This window comes from Nomascus leucogenys, chromosome 12, assembly GCF_006542625.1.
Source record: "Nomascus leucogenys isolate Asia chromosome 12, Asia_NLE_v1, whole genome shotgun sequence".
Classification (NCBI taxonomy): domain Eukaryota; kingdom Metazoa; phylum Chordata; class Mammalia; order Primates; family Hylobatidae; genus Nomascus; species Nomascus leucogenys.
In genome coordinates, this window is record NC_044392.1 from 22,543,599 (window position 1) to 22,562,824 (window position 19,226).

General features: G+C 39.3%; 1 protein-coding gene and 1 non-coding gene across 3 annotated transcripts in view; one reads left to right on the top strand and one right to left on the bottom strand.

The window, feature by feature from the left end:
* The window catches only part of ABL2 (ABL proto-oncogene 2, non-receptor tyrosine kinase), a 125,737-nt gene that overhangs the window by 20,381 nt on the left and 86,130 nt on the right, over window positions 1–19,226 (top strand). The window lies entirely within an intron of this gene.
* On the bottom strand, window positions 8,011–8,151 carry LOC115837772. The gene has a single exon (XR_004032824.1). It is a non-coding gene; the product is annotated as a small nucleolar RNA SNORA67 (small nucleolar RNA).

Sequence of the window (19,226 nt, forward strand, 5' to 3'; positions counted from 1 at the left end):
CAGCGTGTAGAAGTCTGATGGACAGAGGGAGAATGATGTAATGGTAATAACGTGGGGGGAACTTAGCAAGGCTCGTTTGGTCAGATTCTTCTCAATATCCCTGTGTCTTCAGAGATAAGGACATTCCTTTCCTCTGAGTAAAGGGAGGGTACCTCTGGAATGAGGGTCTTATAACCTACTTCAGAGAAGAAAATCAGATAATTCTTTCATGGTCTGCTTCAGAGGAGAAGGGCTGGAGAAGGTCAGAGAGACAGACCTCTTTGCTTCTGCTGTTTCCTCAAATGCCAAGGTGCTGTATTTTGGAGTAGTGTGCCCTGAGCCCAATCTTAGAGCACAGAAAGACTAGAATCTAACCCATTTTTCTAGATTTAGTTTCTAGTTATTTTTAGTGCCTATTTTTTGCTTTTGGTAGTATTATTACATTATTTATTGAGCATTTATGTGCCAAAATTTCTGTAAACTTTATCTCATTTAATTCTTAGCTGATAAATGATAAAAACGGTTTTCAGAACAAGGCATATAACTCCAAAAATTACACTCTTCACCACTGTGCTTTAGTGGTAGAATGGTTTAGGGATTGGGTGCTTGTGTGTCAGACACTTTATCCTGCTACTTCATTTAATCCTCAACTGCTCTAAGAGGTGAACATACTCTCTGGCTTTACAGACAAGGACATTTGGCTAAGAGAGATTGTCTTCTGCCTTCAGGCCACACAGCTAGTAGGTTGCAGAGCTTGATTGTAAGTTTTGTTGTTTCCCAATTCTCTGCTGCATCTAAGGGGAGATATCCCGCATTGATATTCCAGTCTTCCCAAAGCCTTCATGATAATATGATAAGAGAAAAAATCAAATATATACATGCAGCCATAAAAAAGAACAAAATCATGTCCTTTGCAGCAACATGGATGTAGCTGGAGGCCATTATCCTAAGTGAATTAATACAGGAACAGAAAACCAAATACCCTATGTTCTCACTTATAAGTGGGAGCTGAGCATTGACTACAAATGGACATAAAGATGGGAATAATAGACACTGGGAACTACTAGAGGGGAAAGAATGGGAGGGGCAAGGGTTGAAAAACCTGTTGGGCACTGTGCTTACTACCTGGGTGACAGGATTATTCATACCCCAAACCTTAGTGACACACAGTTTACCCATGTGACAAATCTGCACATGTACTCCCTGAACTTAAAAGTTAAAAAAATATATATAACATATACAATTCACTTTATTAAAGGTTAATAAATATAACTAATTTATTTTTAGACTAGTCTTCATGTACTATTTTTGTGCCTTTCTCAGATATTTTGTAGACTTGAGTCTGAAGTAAATATTTATAAAGGGAAAGTAGATAACTGCTATTACCAGGAAAATACTTATTCAAAAAAAAAGGATATTTAAGAGATAATTAGAATAACTTTCCTGACCTTGTTTTCTTACACTAGTAATTCATGAAGCATTTAGATTTTCTGATTGAATGTTTTCAGTGACAACATGAGTCAGCGATGTAATCATTTATAAATATGCTGTTAATAGCATGGACTCTGGTGTCAGTCTGTGTGGGTTTAGATCTTGCGTTAAATTTCTTATTTTGGTAGCTTGACATAGATATAAAAAAATTTACAACCTGAAGAGACCTTAGAAATAATGTATTCCTGGACAAGTTATTCATTCTCTATGTGTCTCTTTTCTCACCAGTAAAATAGGTATGCTAATAATACCTACCTCATAGAGTTATGAGAATTAAGGAATTATTACATGTAAAATTCTCAGCTAGTGCATGATTAATGGTAAGTACTCAAAAAGTGATAGCTGTTATTGCTTTTTAAACATTTTTTAACATTTTTATTGGTTGAAATAGGTTTCAGACAATTGTAAATAAATTTTAAAAAGTCTAAAAAATGGTAAGGCTGAGAGAATTTTGAGACCTTAATACAAGGTAGTATATTGTATCAGGCTTGTTCTGTGCCTAGGCTTAATTACCAGATTTCTGTGCTTCTGGACTTATAATGTATAGTTGTTGTTTTAATACTAACATTCTGATTGGATATGTTCAGCACTTCACTTGGGTAAATCACAATCTTTCTTTCCTCTCTCACAAAGGACACTTTGAAATGATCCTAAAATACCTTCTTATTCAGACAGATAGAACAGCTAGTGGTAGAGGCCCTAAAAAAAAAAAAAAAAAAAAGGAATGGAGAATCAGAGGAGCTAACTTCAGAAGGTAATGGAAGGGACTGTTGTGATGTGGGCATGCTGGGAATCATGACAGTCCATGGACAAGCATCACTGTACAGCTGTGCCTGTTGGAAACTGGAGCTGGCAAGCTATTAGAAATGAAGACTGCATATTCTGTCTCTCTCTTTCAGGAACTGCAAGGTTTGGCATCTCTTTTTTGCTCTGTACATCTGTTCAGTTTTCCTTTCTTCCAGCTGGCTTTCTCAGTTTCAGCTTGTATGTGGAGTGTAATGGCTGCTCAGCTCCTTTATCAAGAGAATTCTCAATCTATCCTTTCGGCATTTATCCCTGCTGCTAAATGGCTCAGTTTTTAAAAAAAAAATTTAAATCATTTGTTTGTTTATTGAAGGGTCAGTACATTTATGTGGTTCAAAATTCAAGAGATACAGTTGGAAGTCTTTCTGCCACTCCTTTTCTTCAGCCACCCAAATTCTGGCAATCCAAATCACCAGTCCCTTGTAAATACTTTCAGAGATATATTACGCATGTGTACCTGTATCCATGTATATTCTCCCCATTCTTTTTTTTCCCCCTAGATGGATGCTATTATATAGCTTATGTTGGACATTCTTTCATGTCAGTAAATAAAGAACTTGCTTTTTTTTTTTTTAATGGATGCATAGCATTTCATTGTGTGGATGAATTATATAATTACTTTGTTTTCAATTTTTTGCTGTTGTAAACAGTGTCCTAGTACAAACCCTAATATATGTCATTTTAGACATGTGCTAGTATGGCTATAGAATAAATGCCTTGAATTTGGAATTGCTTATAGAAAGGGGATGGGGAGCCGGGCGTGGTGGCTCACGCTTGTAATCCCAGCACTTTGGGAGGCCGAGGCGGGTGGATCACAAGGTCAGGAGATCGAGACCACGGTGAAACCCCGTCTCTACTAAAAAAATACAAAAAAATTAGCCGGGCGTGGTGGCGGGCGCCTGTAGTCCCAGCTACTTGGAGAGGCTGAGGCAGGAGAATGGCGTGAACCTGGGAGGCGGAGCTTGCAGTGAGCCAAGATTGCGCCACTGCACTCCAGCCTGGGTGACAGAGTGAGACTCCGTCTCAAAAAAAAAAAAAAAAAAAAAAAAAGGGGATGGGGATTTCAGAATAACCATGTATTGAATAAGCTTTTATCCACCTTTTTGTATGCTAAATCCTGTGTACATTTGATTCTATTTCTGCACTTTATGTTCTCTTAATTTGCCTGTCAAATAATGTGCCAATATCACAGTTATAATTATTGTACTTTTATAATGTATAATGGTAGTTAAGGGTATAGACTTGAACTAAGCTGCCTAGCTGTGAGTCTTTTCTTTATCACTTTCTTAGCTGTGTGACCTTGGGCATGTTATTCAACATCCCTTAATTCAATGTCCTTATTTGTAAAATAGAGATGATAATGATACCTATCTAATAGAGGGCTGATGCAAGGATTAAATGAGTTAAGCTATATAAAGTGTTCAGAAAAGTACTTAGCATGTAGTTGGTGCTGTGTAAGTATTAGGTCTTTATTTTTTTGCCGTGATTGGCAGGGCTAGTTCCTCTTCATTGCTATTTTTTCAGAATATTCCTGGCTGTTCTTGTTTGCTTATATTTTATTTTAACTTTAGAATCAGTTGGTCTGTCTAATCAGGATAGACTAGGTAATAAGTTAGTACCCCCAACAACCATCCCCCTTACCCGCCCTCCCTAATCTCAGTGGATTAACACATCCAAAGTTCGTCACCTGTAATACATGTCCCATATGGATCAGGAGGTGGGTCTTACCCCCTCAGACCCCCCAAAGGAGGTGAGTGGTTGGGCTACGCCCATTTTTTATCACCCAGAGACCCAGGCTGACAGAGTCTTCAACCATCATTCTAGAAAGCTGGCAGTTACCATTGCAGAGAGAAACAGAGTGATGAGTCAAGTACTAGTGGAAACTAAAAGCCAGCAGGGATGTATATCACTTCCTTTTATATCTCACTGGCCAAAGCAAATCATATGGTCTCATGTAATGCTGGGGGGCATGGAGAAAGTGTAGTTTTGTTATGTGCCTGGGAGGGCAGCTGGAAATATTTGATGAAAAGTTGTAATGGGCCGGGCATGGTGGTTTATGCCTGTAATCCCAGCACTTTGGGAGGCTGAGGTGGGCAGATCACGAGGTCAAAAGTTCGAGACCAGCCTGACCAACATGGTGAAACCCCGTCTCTACTAAAAATACAAAAATTAGCTGGGTGTGGTGGCACGCACTTGTAATCCCAGCTACTCAGGAGGCTGAAGCAGGAGAATCTCTTGAACCCCGGAGGCAGAGGTTGCAGTGAGCCAAGATCATGCCACTGCACTCCAGCCTGGGTGACAGAGCAAGACTCAGTCTCAAAAAATAAATAAATAAATAAAAAATAAAGAGAAAAGAATTGTAATGACTGCTCTGGTGGTTGCTAAATATTTGGGTCACCCGTTATGTTACATGCAGCACTCTGAGCCCCTTCCTTGGAGACACTACTCATGTTTCTATCTAGTAACTACATTTATCTGAAACTGTAGAATAAGCGATGTACAAAGTCTATTAATCAGAGGAAGTTTCTCTTGGTCCAGACAACTGTGAATGAAACAAATAAGTTATCAATTGGTCTAAAACAATCGTCTTAGTTTGTGTGTGTGTGTGTGTGTGTGTGTGTGTGTGTGTGTTTTGCTTTTTGAGACAGTGTCTTGCTCTGTCACCCAGGCTGGAGTGCAGTGGCGTGATCTTGGTTCGCTGTACTCTCTGCCTCTCAGGTTCAAGCGATTCTCATGCCTCAGCCTCCCGAGTAGCTGGGATTACAGGCATGCGCCACCACGTCTGGTTCATTTTTGTATTTTTTAGTAGAGAGGGTTTTGCCATGTTGGCCAGGCTGGTCTTGAACTCCTGGCCTCAAGTGATCTGCCCACCTCGGCCTCCCAAAATGCTAGGATTACAGGTGTGAGCCACCAGACCCAGCTCATCTTAGTATTTTTTTAGGTTCCTTGCTGGGTGGTAGGAGTAGAGATGCAGAGGGAACTTTCACTTTTAACTCTACAGATGTCTGTGTTATTTGAATATTTTTTTGCAGTGAGCAGATAGTATGTAAAAGGAAATATTTTACCGGAGGTGGTGGCTTATGCTTATAATCCCAGCACTTTGGGAGGCAGAGGCGGGTGGATCACCTGAGGTCAGGAGTTCGAGATCAGCCTGGCCAACATGACAAAACCCCATCTCTACTAAAAATACAAAAAATAGCTGGGCGTGGTGGCGCCCACCTGTAATCCCAGCTACTCGGGAGGCTGAGGTAGGAGAATTGCTTGAACCCAGGAGGTGGAGGTTGCAGTGAGCTGAGATTGGGCCACTGTACTCCAGCCTGGGCGACAGAGCGAGAGACTCCATCTCTAAATAAATACATAAATAAATGGAAATATTTTAAAAGCCTAAAACTTTTAATCCTCACATCAGCTCTTTCTATTAGATAGGTATCATTATCATCTCCATTTTACAAATAAGGACATTGAATTACTGGGATGTTAAATAACGCGCGCAAGGCCACACAGCCAAGGAAAGTGGTAAAGACAAGGGTCAAAGCCAGGCAGTTTAGCTCAAGTGTACTCCCTTAACCACCAGGCTATGCTGCCTGTTATAAAAATGCACTATTTAAAACAGTGTGATACTGGCACGTAATTTGACAAAAGAATTCTCTTATCCCAATTTCATACTAAATGAAATAATGTATAGTATGTGGGGCCAGAGCTGGAACATGAGACCTGAGACCTAACTCTAAGCTATTGCCTACCAAGATGCCTTTCTTAATGCATGGGCTTCTGTGTATAGCTTGTAACAATAATAAAAACAGAGGTTTTTTTTTTTTTTCTTATTTGCAATGAACATAGCAACAAAAAAAGACGTTTACTTTGAGAAGAATGATCTTTGGGATAATAATACTTGAAAATGAGGGATGATCCAGGAAAGTTCCCTGGAGAGGATGACCTCAGTGAGAGGGCAGTCTGTACTGATGGGGAGGGTGATGGTACATACTAACTGGTTTCCAATTTGAAGATCTTTTCTGGAGTACTTAGTTGTATTTTATTTATTTTGATCACTGAGTTTTAAGGAAACAGCTTACAAAGGCAACAGAAGAGAGGAAAACCTTCATTCTTTTTGCAAGTATAAAATGTTTATTAAAACACAGAGATTTTGTTTTGTCTTTAGGAAAAAGAAAAAATATAAGCCATTTATATACTACATTCTTCCTTCACTTCTCTCATGGGAAATTAAAAAAAAAATAATCTTTTCTTTTTACAAACGCAGTATGTTTTATTACGGGAAAAAATCAAGCAGAAACTAAAAACAAACCCCATACCCACTTTCCTACTGGGAGACAACAATCTAATAAAAGTTCTGGGGTATATCCTTTTAAAGCCTCTTTGATGTGTATCATTTTGTATTGCTAACCAAAACAAATACAAAGCAATTTTTTGGTGTCATTTTTCACTCATATATTTTGAACCTTCTAAACTGGAGATCCGAAATTGAAGGAGAAAGGGTTTTTGGTGGTTGGTTTTTGTTTTTACCTCTTTTTAGAACTTACTTCACATTTATTTCTTTTCACACTATTTAACATCCAGTACTTTTGTCTTACAATTTTTATTGTTATTTGTTTCTTCTGTTAGATTCAGTTCCTTGAAGGCGTCTGTATTCTTCATTCTTTTGAGCTCATATTAAGTTTACATGAGGACAGGACATATGTTAACAGAAGTGACTGTAGGGGAAAAAGGCAGAAGACATTTCAGCAGTTATTTCAGGGTACAGATCAATCACTGATTCACTTACAGTCCAGTGTTATTAATTTGCTGGTGTAACCAAAAACTAAGGAAGTACACATTTGTGTACAGGTATTTAAGCTCCTTTTCCTATTTTTTAAGTTGAGGTAAAATATTCTTGTGATGTTAATTTTTTATGTGACCTGTTGAACAAAACATACTCAGTCTAAGGTACTGTTAACTATTAAAAACAAAAATGTGTAGGAGGACAGCAAGGCTAATTCCTTTTAAAATGTCATGAGTTAATTTCTTTTAAGAGGGAAGCGTGGGTTTCCTGTCTAGTTTTTAGGTGGTGATTTTTAAAAGAATAGCACTTCCATCGTGTTAGCAGCTAATTTGTAAATGTGCATATTAATTGGTAATAAGCAGAAGTAAGAGCCACATTTTTCTTTGCTAAAAAAGTATTAATAGTTACCAATTCTGTTACAGTATAGAAGACCAATAATAATATATATGTTAAATTGCATCAAATGATATTTATCCCAGTGTGCTAAGATTTTTTTTTTTTTACCATCTTTAAATCTTTTTTTTTCTTTTTCCTCAAAAAGTGACAGTGACAAGATGTCCAATCCCTTGGCTCCCTTCCCTCCCCTCTCCTGCTCTTCCTCAGACCCCTGAGATTGAGCCCTGGCTGGGGCTGGGTGGCAGGACAGCCCCTCAGATGAGGTCAGCAGCATTGAGGGACATTTCCTCAATGGAGGTGTTGTAGAAGGTCTCGATGTCTCAAAGAGTCCTTTTGTCTTCTTCTGTCACCATGTTAATAGCCACACCTTTACAGCCGAACTGTCCACCTTGACCGATTCTGTGGATATAATTTTCCCTATTGGTGGGAAGGTCATAGTTGATGACTAAAGAAACTTGCCACATATCAATGCCTCTGACCTACGTCAAGAAAGACAACTCTTCAGCATGTGCCAGCATGTGCACGAGAGGACACGCTATCCCGAAAGGAAGACTCTTAGGTATCCATGTAGGCAGCCAAGGAAGGCAGAGGAAATAACAAGCCCTGTTCCCCAAATGCCTTAGGCATGCCAGATTCTATTCCAAGTTGCTACTTTCCTGAGAGGGACACTGGATGTCCCCCTTGGAGAGGGAATCACCTTGGATTACCATCTTTAAATCTTAAAGGGGTTTTTCTCATAGGTATTCTACTTAAGTACAGACAAATAATTTAGTCATCCCATAGTATATCCACCATATTTGTGGCTTGTATAAGTTTTAAAAGTTGGGCATAAGTAGCTGATAAGTTACAAAAAAGATACAAATTTCAATAAGGTAATTTTAGTTAAAGTGACAGGAAATGGGGGTGCATTTTGAATAGAAAAACACAGAACTCCAAAAACAAGACAAAAAACCATGTTATTTCCAAAGAGAACATCTCAGTTGTGCAGAAAGAATTAACATAGCAGGCCTGATTGAGCCTGATATGCTTAGCGAGTTCTACTTGCAAGGTTGGCCCTTGGCTGGCATCTGGGAACTTGGATTTGGGGAGGAACTCCTGGCCTCAAGTGATCTGTCCACCTCGGCCTCCCAAAATGCTGGGATTACAAGCGTGAGCCATCGCGCTTTTCATACTGTTGTGTAACCATCCATCACTACCATATAACCATACATGACCACCATACATCTCCAGAACTCATTTCTTCTTCCAGACTGAAGCTCTGCATCTGTTAAACTGTAATTCCCCGTTTGCCCTTTTCCTCTAGCCCTTGGCAACCACATTTTACTTTCTGCCTTTATGAGTTTGACTATTCTAGGTTCCTCATATAAATGGAATCATATAGTATTTGCCCTTTTGTAACTGGCTCATTTCATTTAACTTAATGTCTTCAAGGTACATCTGTGTTGTAACGTGCATGAGAATTTCATTTTTTTTTTAAAGGCTGAATGATATTTAATGGTGTGTATGTAGCCCATTTTCTTTATCCACTCATCTCTTTATGAACTACTTTGGTTGCTTCCACTTTTTGGCTATTGTGACTAATGCTGCAATAAACATGGGCATGCAAGTATATCTGAGTTCCTGCTTTCAGTTCTTTTGAATATATATGTACAGAAGTGGAATTGTTGGATCATACGGTAATTCTATGTTTAATTTTTTTTGAGGAACCACCATACTGTCTTCCATAGTGGCTTTACCATTTTATATTCCCACCAATAATGCACAAGGGTTCTAGTTTCTCCATACTCTCACCAACATTTGTTATTTTCTGTGTTTGTGTGTGTTTTAATAATAGCCATCCTAATGGCTGTGATGTGGTATCTCACTGTTTTTTGTTTTTTTTTTTTGAGACAGAGTTTTGCTGTGTTGCCCGGGCTGGAGTGCAGTGGCGCGATCTCAGCTCACTGCAACCTCTGCCTCCTGGGTCCCAGCAATTCTCCTGCCTCAGCTTCTTGAGTAGCTGGGACTACAGGAATGCACCGCCATGCCCGGATAAGTTTTGTATTTTTCAGTAGAGACGGGGTTTCACCTTGTTGGCCAGGCTGGTCTCGAACTCCTGACCTCAGGCAATCCGCCCACCTCAGCCTCCCAAAATGCAGGGATTACAGGCGTGAGCCACCATGCCTGGCCTCTCATTGTCGTTTTGATATGCATTTCCCTAATGATTAGTGATGTTGGGCATCTTTTAACAAGTGTTTATTGGCTATTTGTGTATCTGTTTTCGAGAAATTTTGAAGTCCTTTGCCCATTTTTGAATCTGTTTGCTTTTTTGTTGTTGACTTGTTGGTCTTTGTTTTCTAGTGCCAGTTTCTTCTTACCATCATTACCCTCTTTTTTTCTTTAAGCATAGTAAACACAACATATTTGTTGCTGAGTAACCAGTTATCCCCAAATTTAGCAGCTTAAAACAAACAACATTTATTCTGAGTGTCAGAAATCTGAGAGTGGCTTAGCTGGGTGGTTCTAGCTCAGGGTCTCTCACAAGGTTCCAGTCATACTGCTAGCTGGAGCCCTTGTATTCGTCAGTGGATTTTAATTATTTGCAGAAATATGAAGTGTTTTGTGTGTAGAGTTTTAATTTGTGTGTAAATAGAGTGTTGATACCTTAAAAATTGTTTTTTAGAAATCCTTATTCTATGTTAGCAGAAATTATATGATATGTAAAAAAATCATTTTCAAGCCTCCATCAATAGTTTCTCAAATTTATCTTTGATAACCCTTGGCTCTTTAGAAAGCACTCTGCTTAATGTTCATGATTTGATTGTTGACATTTAGTTCAGTGAAGTAGTTTAATTTCCATAAAAACTTCCTTTGCCCATTAAGAAACTATTAAGGATGATTGATTTTTCAGTTACTAAATTTGTGCTCATGTAACAAGATTCTTGAAAGAGGTTATTGTATTTGAAACACTGGAAATGGTATTTGTCAAAAAAAAGTGTTTCTACCTTGCAGGACCTTCACTGTAGTCAAAATTATGAAATTTATAAAAACTAATATTAACTCTGTTTTGGCCATGGGAAAAAAGATATTTGGGTGAGATTATAAAAAAGTGAATTTATTATGACAGAGTTTGATTAGTAAGTCAAGAAACTGTTCCTCACCAGTCCACTAGGGGATACTCCAGTACTTAGGAAGAAAATCCAGTTGCTGCTATAACTTAAAAATTAGGCCAGGATCGAGACCATACTGGCTAACAAGGTGAAACCCCATCTCTACTAAAAAAAAATACAAAAAATTAGCCGGGCCACGTGGTGGCAGGCGCCTGTAGTCCCAGCTACTCAGAAGGCTGAGGCAGGAGAATGGCGTGAACCTGGGAGATGGAGCTTGCAGTGAGCTGAGATCGCGCCATTGCACTCCAGCCTGGGCGACAGAGCGAGACTCCGTCTCAAAAAAAACCCAAAAAAACAAAATACAACAACAAAAAATTAGGCCAGGCACGGTGGCTCACACCTGTAATCCCAGCACTTTGGGAGGCCAAGGAGGGTGGATCACTTGAGGTCAGGAGTTCAAGACTAGCTTGGTGAACATGGTGAAACCCCATCTCTACTAAAAATACAAAAAATTAGCTGGGTGTGGTGGCAGGCGCCTGTTATCCCAGCTATTCGGGAGGCTGAAGCAGGAGAATTGCTTGAACCTAGGAGGCCGAGGTTGCAAGTGAGTCAAGATCGCGCCATTGCACTCCAGCCTGAGTGACAGAACGAGACTCTGTCTCGAAAAAGAAACAAACAAAAAATTAAATCCCACTTGCCTACCTGAAAAAAAAAAAGCAGACATTTAGCGCTGGTTTGAGTTACTGATTTGACAATAATATTCAGCTTTAGAAAGAGCCTAGTACGTTTTTAAAGTTCAGAAATTTTGTGTGATTTCATAGGCCACTTTTTCTGGTAGTGTTGCCACAAATTGACTTCTTTGAGCACTTTAGAAAAACTGCTTATTATATTTTTTTCTTGATACATGAAAATTATAGTTCTCATTTTTTTTTTTTTTTGCAAGTTGTGCCCTTTTTGGGAAATTCAGAAAGGCTGATAATTTGGTGTGAGTTTGTTATAATTTTCTCCATCATACCATGTATGCTGTTTAAATGTTTACCTTAGAAAAGTATGAAATATGATATGACCTTTGATATAGACAACAACACAGAAGATAATTCATTCTGTTACCAAAGATATTTTAAGAGTTTAATGTTATCTTGATTTCTTTCTAGTAATTTAAGTAGTAATTCAAATAGACATAATGCAGTGTGACTTAATGCTTTAAAGAAAAATATGTAAAAAGTTCTGTACTTGAAATAGCAAAATTTTAAGAAAATAATTCACTCGTATTTATTAGGAAGAAGTTATCAGACTTAATGTTTCAGAACATACTTTGATTAACCAAAAGTTATTAATTTACTTTTTGTAACATAGTTTTAAATTTTTTTCTATGTGATATGATTGTACAATTTTTCTGCATGCCATGTGTTTCATTCTTTTATGTCTGGCACATAAGTAATTAAAGGTTAAGTCAATTGTCAGATTTAACTCAACCTCCTTGAGTTAATTTACCTGATTTTTCTGGTACTTACAGGTACAACAAGTGGGTGAATTGATGTGCCATTATGACAACATGACTTGGAAAATGGAAATTCAGGCAGTGTGGGACAAGAACAAGGATATTTATTTGTCCACTGAGAATGAAAGTGGTCTGGGATTTATTGAGAGTTTGTTGTAATTCGAGCTTGAGTGATAATTTTATAGGATGTTGTGGAGATAACAGTGTTGGTGGAAGGGTTGCATTTGACATTCTCTTATCATATTTTTTGGTTTGTCTCTGTCTCCCTAATGAAATGAAATAGGAAACAGCTAGAGAGTGGTGAGATATTAGTAGTTGTGCATTTGGATAGATTGACTAGCATGCTCAAGATGCCAGCCGTATCTACCTTTGGTAGAGTGAGAGCCAAGGTATTCCTGTGGATTGTTTTTCATAACTAAATCTATAACTACTGAGTATAGAGTCCCTGCTGTATACAGTGACTAACCAAGGAGTGAAATATGATTGGTTCAAATATTTTGTTATATTTTGACTGTAGGGGAATGGTAAAATGTCACAAAGTATCTGTTACTCTTCTGCTTTATACTTTGTTTGCAATTAAATGTATTTTTCTTAAAGAGAATATAAAAGCAAAAGAAAAACCATTTGTAATGCTTTTGCTTAGGTCCAAGCTTAATTTTTATATGACAGTTTCCAATTGATTGTCAGATTTTCTGTCTCATTTCAATTGAGTAATTGTTCCATCTGTCATTTAACATGACACAGACTGTTTCTTAGTAATTTTTTTGAAAACTCTTTAGTGATTTTTAAAAACCTTTACAGAGTGTTATTTAAATGATAGCAGACTATGTGTATATAAAGTAATTTCAGAGGCCGGGCAAGGTGGCTCATGCCTGTAATCCCAGCACTTTGGGAGGCCGAGGCGGGTGGATATCACCTGAGGTCATGAGTTCGAGACCAGCCTGGACAACATGGTGAAACCCTATCTCTACTAAAAATACAAAAAATTAGCCGGGTGTGGTGGCACTTGCCTGTAATCCCAGCTACTTGGGAGGATGAGGCAAGAGAATCGCTTGAACCCAGGAGACAGAGGTTACAGTGAGCCAAGATTGCACCTTTGCACTCCAGCCTGGGCAATAAGAGCGAAACTCCGTCTCAAAAAAAAAAAAAAAAGGGATTTCATACAGAAAGATTAAGGTTCTCATACTATCATACAACATCTAATAATTTAATATAGAAGAGTTGGAAAAGTATACAGCCTTATTTGATTGTGAAAATTAAGTGCAATCGTCTATTATCTTATAGCTGGCAGAAATCAGTGCTTATTCTTTCTAACTTTGGGTTTATAATCCTTATCATTTGTGATGTAGTAAGAATATAAAGTACTGGGAAGACCATTAGTCTAGTATTGGTCCATGAAGGATTTCATTACTGTCATCATTCTGGGTTTTCTTTTCTGAAAGTGACCTTCTTCCTGTGGCCTTCTTGGCAGTTGAGAGGACCACTGTTTTCAAGAGAACTGGGAGTGGCTTCCTTTCTAAATAGGGACTAGCTGTGGTTAGAAGGGGAAGTGGGAAGTGGCTGGATCGCTGCCTCTTCTTTTTCCTGCTGAACGCTTTTTCCTCTCAGCTCCATTACCAGGCCTAGGACCTTAAATTCTGGATATAATGGACCATATCTTGGAATATTGTTTTGTTATGGCAACTTTGGTGACAGAATTTCTTATAACAATGAAACATTATGTGATATTGTGAAATATATATTTGGTCTTTATTCCGTTTCCTGGCCAAAAAAAACCTCCTAAAATTCTAGGACTCCCCCTAGTGATTAGAGCGTCTTTTGTATGCTAATGAGATGACTGGAGGCTAGGGACCCCTAGATAGCTTCAGGATGGGGACTGGTCGCCTGAAAGACTGAGGAGAGGCGTGATTAGAAGGTTGGGGCTTTCAGCACTCACCCCCCACCCCACCCCACCCCCCACCCCCCACCCCCACCACATCTCTGTAGAGGGGAGAGAGGCTGAAAGTTAATGTCATCAACAATGGCCAGTGATTTAATCAGCTATGCCTATGTAATGAAGCCTCCACGAAACCTGAAAGTACTGGGTTCAGAGAGCTTTGGGATAGCTGAACACATGGAAGTTCCTGAAGGACTCCACTCAGCCCCTCTTCTCCCACACCTTGCTCTGTGTATCTTTTTATTTGGTTGTTCATCTGTATCTTTTGTAATATCCTTTATAATAAATGAGTAAACGTATGTAAAGTGTTTCCCTGAGTTCTGTGAGCCACTCTTGCAAATTAATCTAACCAAGGAGGGGGTTGTGGAAACCCCAGTTTATTGCCAATCAATCAGAAATGGCATCTGAAGTCGGGGACAGTCATGTGGGCCTGAGCCCTGGCCTTGTGGAATCTGACACTATCTCTAGGTAGATAGAATTAGAATTGAGTTAAATTGTAAGACACCCAGGCTGGGCCCGGTGGCTCACGCCTGTAATCCCAGCACTTTGGGAGGCCAAGGCGGGCAGATCACGTGAGGTCAGGAGTTCGAGACCAGCCTCAACATGGAGACACCCTGTGTCTACTAAAAATACAAAATTAGCCCGGCCTGGTGGTGCATGCCTGTAATTCCAACTCCTCAGGAGGCTGAGGCAGGAGAATTGCTTGAACATGGAAGGCGGAGGTTGCCATGAGCCGAGATCGCGCCATTGCACTCCAGTGTGGGCAACAAGAGCAAAACTCCGTCTCAAAAAAAAAAAAAAACATGGTAAGACACCCAGCTTGTGCACTTCTGTCTCTAGGTAGATAGAAGTGAGTTAAATTGTAAGACACCCAGCTTGTACACTGCTTGCTTGGTGTGTGGAGGAAATAACCCCACACATCTGGTGTTAGAAATATTGTGTTGAGTGGTGAGAGTAGGCCAAAACACTTTGGGGTTTTGTTTTTTCTATCCTCAGACTCCATTACCGTTTGGTGGCTGTGTCACCCTTTATGAATGAACAAATGAATGTACATAGCGACTTCCTAGTGACAAGGCGATCGCTAATTAAGATGTAATATGATACAAGAGTAGGGAACATTTAAGAAAGTAACATTTAACTTCTTGTGCTCTGAGAAATTCCTGGAGAGTCTTATTAAAATACCCTAGAACAGGGCAGGGCGCAGTGGCTCACGCCTGTAATCCCAGCACTTTGGGAGGCCAAGGTGGGCAGATCACCTGAAGTCAGGAGTTTGAGACCAGCTTGGCCAACATGGTGAAACTCCATCTCTACTAAAAATACAAAACAACTGGCCGTGTAATCCCAGCTACTCGGGAGGCTGAGACAGGAGAATCACTTGAACCTGGGAGACGAAGGTTGCAGTGAGCCCAGATCGCACCATTGCACTCCAGCCTGGGCAACAAGAGTAAAACTCTGTCTCAAAACAACAGCAATAACAACAACAAAAAACACCCGAGAACAACATGAAGAGTGTCATGTTTCGGCCATTAGTGTTCCACATCCTGAGAATGCAGAGTTAAACTGGAAAGTTAATGTAACTCAGTCATTGTTATAACCTGTTAAATTAACATGTTACATTTTGTTTAATTTTGAAAAATTAACTCATTAATATAGTTCAAGATTTAAGAAGTACGCATACATTTAATCTCCCTATATTTCTCTCCCTTTAGCCTCTTCTCTAGAGGCAATCAATAGTCTCAGTTTAAATATACTTTTAACATTTATTATTTAAAGGACTTCTTTGGTGTGTATGAATAATTAAAGTTGATAACATGGATTCTAGAGTCAGACATTTTAAATTTTCGTCTCCTCAACAGTTACTGAGCACCTACCAGGTAGTTTCTTGGCACTGGAAATACAGCACTGAACAAATCACAGCCTTCATGGAAATTACATCATAGTGGGTGGAAACAGGTGCTAACTAAATATTTATTTACTATATAATGTGATGATTAGTGGTAGGGAGGAAGATAGTGCTGGGTAAAGGGAGAGAGTGATAGTAGAGGTGCTGTTTTAATTTTATTTTTTTGAGACACAGTCTTGCTGTGTTGTCCAGGCTGGGGTGTGGTGGTGTGATCTCGGCTTACTGCAACCTCCACTTTCTGGGTTCAAGCAATTCTCCTGCCTCAGCCCCCTGAGTAGCTGGGATGACAGGCGTGTGCCAGCCACCATATCCCGCTATTTTTTTTTTTTTTGTATTTTTAGTAGAGATGGGGTTTCGCCATATTGGCCAGGCTCATCTCCAACTCCTGCCCTTAGGTGATCCACCCACCTTGGCTTCCCACAGTGCTGGGATTACAGGCCTGCGTCACCACGCCCAGCAGATGTGCTGTTTTAGATTGGATGGCTGGGGAAAGCCTCTGATGGGGTAACGTTTGAGCAGAGAATAACTGTCCGAAAGAGTCAAACTTGTGGCTTTTGAGATAAAAACGTTTCAGGAAGAGGACCATCAAGGGCAAAAGTCTGGAGACTGTATTTACAGTAGAGGTGTATATCCTTCTAGAATGGCAGAAGAGGCTAGACTGGCTGGAGAAGAAGGCTGAAGGAGAATGGTAGGGGATAATATATAAGAGGAAAAAGAAAGTAAAAGAATTGTGTGGGAGTAGTGATGGGGATTGCTGATGACTGGTTATGTAGGGGTTGTATACCATAATAAGGAAGTAGGATTTTATTCTGAGTGGGATGGGAATCTTTTGGAGAGTTTAGATTTATAGGGTTCAGTCTAGCTGCTTTGTGGAGAATAAACTCTCGGGGACAATGGTGAAAGCAGAGAGATTAGTTATGAGTCTGAAATAGCCATAGAGTATACAACACTGTACTAGATACAGTGAGCTTTATCAAATTTAGTTAGTATTATTTCTTCCCTAGATTTGACTTTTACCCCTTGAGGAATGGAGGTAAGAAGTGAAAATGAATTCATAATGAACATTTATATTTGTAAATGATAACTTTAGGAATTATAATTAAACTCTGGAGGGGTTCAAATTTGTACAGATCCCATATTTCAAGAAATATGGTAAAATTCCCCAAAGAAACTCCAATACCTTTTATAGTTATATTATAGCATACAATAATTTTTTTCCTTAGGCCTTCCAAAAAAGGCTGTGTTGCACAGTTTTGACAAATTAAATATTGGGTGCTATTTTTTCCTCTCCATTTTGACTAGATGACATTTTGAATCTGAAACTTCTTTGGTTTCTCCAATGTATATCAAAGTGCTAGAAAGTATTTAAAAGGCAAAATCCTTAGACTTTAAGCAACCAAGTTGCTAGTGATGAAAATAAATGGAATATAAAAATGTCAACTTGGAAAATTTAAACTGACAGAATAATATGTTTGAATTTATTGGCAAACCTGCTACATCTGGTATTGCAGAAAGGAGGTGGAATGTGGGAAATCTGAAATTTGAGGATCTCAGAACTCCTAATACCTAACTGGGTGAATGAAAGCCCTTGAGTCAAAAATGAAATCACATATAAGAGAGACAAAGAGACCAGACATGGTAAAGATGTAGAAAATGGAAAACCAAGGTGGACACTGAAAAGTACACTATAAATGGTAATGGGCTGGGCGTGGTTGCTCACAACAGTAATCCCAGCACTCTGTGGGGGCAGGCGGATCACTTGCAGTCAGAAGTTAGAGACCAGCCTGGCCAACATGGCGTAACTCTGTGTCTACTAAAAATACAAAAATTAGCCAAGCATGGTGGCATGCATCTGTGGTCCCAGCTACTTGGGAGGCTGAGGCACAAGACTTGCTTGAACCTGGGAGGCGGAGGTTGCAATGAGCCTAGGTTGCACCACTGCACTCCAGCCTGAGTGATAGAACGAGACTCTGTAAATAAATAAATAGTATTGGAAGCAGAAGAGAAACGGGAAATGAAAGTTAAAGGGAAAGCCCGGCATATTGACAAAACTTTAAATAAATATTTGCTGGATCCAGTCAGGTTTAAGAAAGAAATTGAGGCCGGGCGTGGTGGCTCACGCCTGTAATCCCAGCACTTTGGGAGGCTGAGGTGGGTGGATCATCTGAGGTCAGGAGTTTGAGGCCAGCCTGGCCAACATGGTGAAACCCCGTCTCTACTAAAAATACAAAAAATTAGCCGGGCATGGTGGTGGGCGCCTGTAATCCCAGCTATTTGGGAGGCTGAAGCAGGAGAATCGCTTGAACTCAGGAGGCAGAGATTTCAGTGAGCCAAGATCATGCCATTGCACTCCAGCCTGGGCAACAAGAGCGAAACTCCCTCTCAAAAAAACAACAACAAAAAAGAAGTTGAAATGGCTGATAAACCCAAACACACATGCTCAAAAAGAATTGTGAAATAAATTCCAAGGCTAGTATACATTACTCATTAAGTAGTTGTAGCCCAGAAGAGGGCATTGCTGATTTTTTTTTTTTTTTTTAAGACAGCATCTCCCTCTGTCACCCAGCCTGGAGTGCAGTGGTGCCATCTCGGCTCACTGTAACCTCCGCCTCCCAGGTTCAAGCCATTCTCCTGCCTCAGCCTCCCGAGTAGGTGGGATTATAGACACGCCCCACCATACCCAGCTAATTTTTGTATTTTTAGTAGGGACAGGGTTTCATCATATTGTCCAGGCTGGTCTCGAACTCCTGGCCTTAAGTGATCTCCCCGCCCGGGCCTCCCAAAGTGCTGGGATTACAGGCGTGAGCCACTGCGCCCGGCCCATTGCTAATTTTCTCTACTCTCAATTTCTATTAATTTGGTTTGCTTGTCTAGGCTTCCTAAAATAGGACTTAGAAAAGTGGCTATTAAGTATTTCAAGTTAATGGTTTAGAAGGTAATTTTTTAAATTAAAAAAATTGTATTACAGAAGTAACTTTATCCAGGGAAAGCATTGTATATTCTTACTAATAAATTCTCATTATATATCTTCATGGGTTTTTATTATTGCTCTCATCTTTATGTACAGCTACCTCTTTTAGTCAAAAACAATATAATGCTACCTTTAACTCAAACTTATGTACTTTTAATTTCTGTTTAAAATAAGAAAATGTAATATGGCATACTTCACTTTGGGTCATGGCATCATAAGGTGTTTGAGCTGAAATAAGTTTTTTCCTTTGTGAACACATTTAGTTTTATTATAACAAAGCGACTTATACAAAGCAACTTGTACATTTAACTTTTAAAACTGAGCATCATCTTTCCAGTGAAACAAAAAGAAAATTAAAAAAAAAAAACAAAACAGGGTG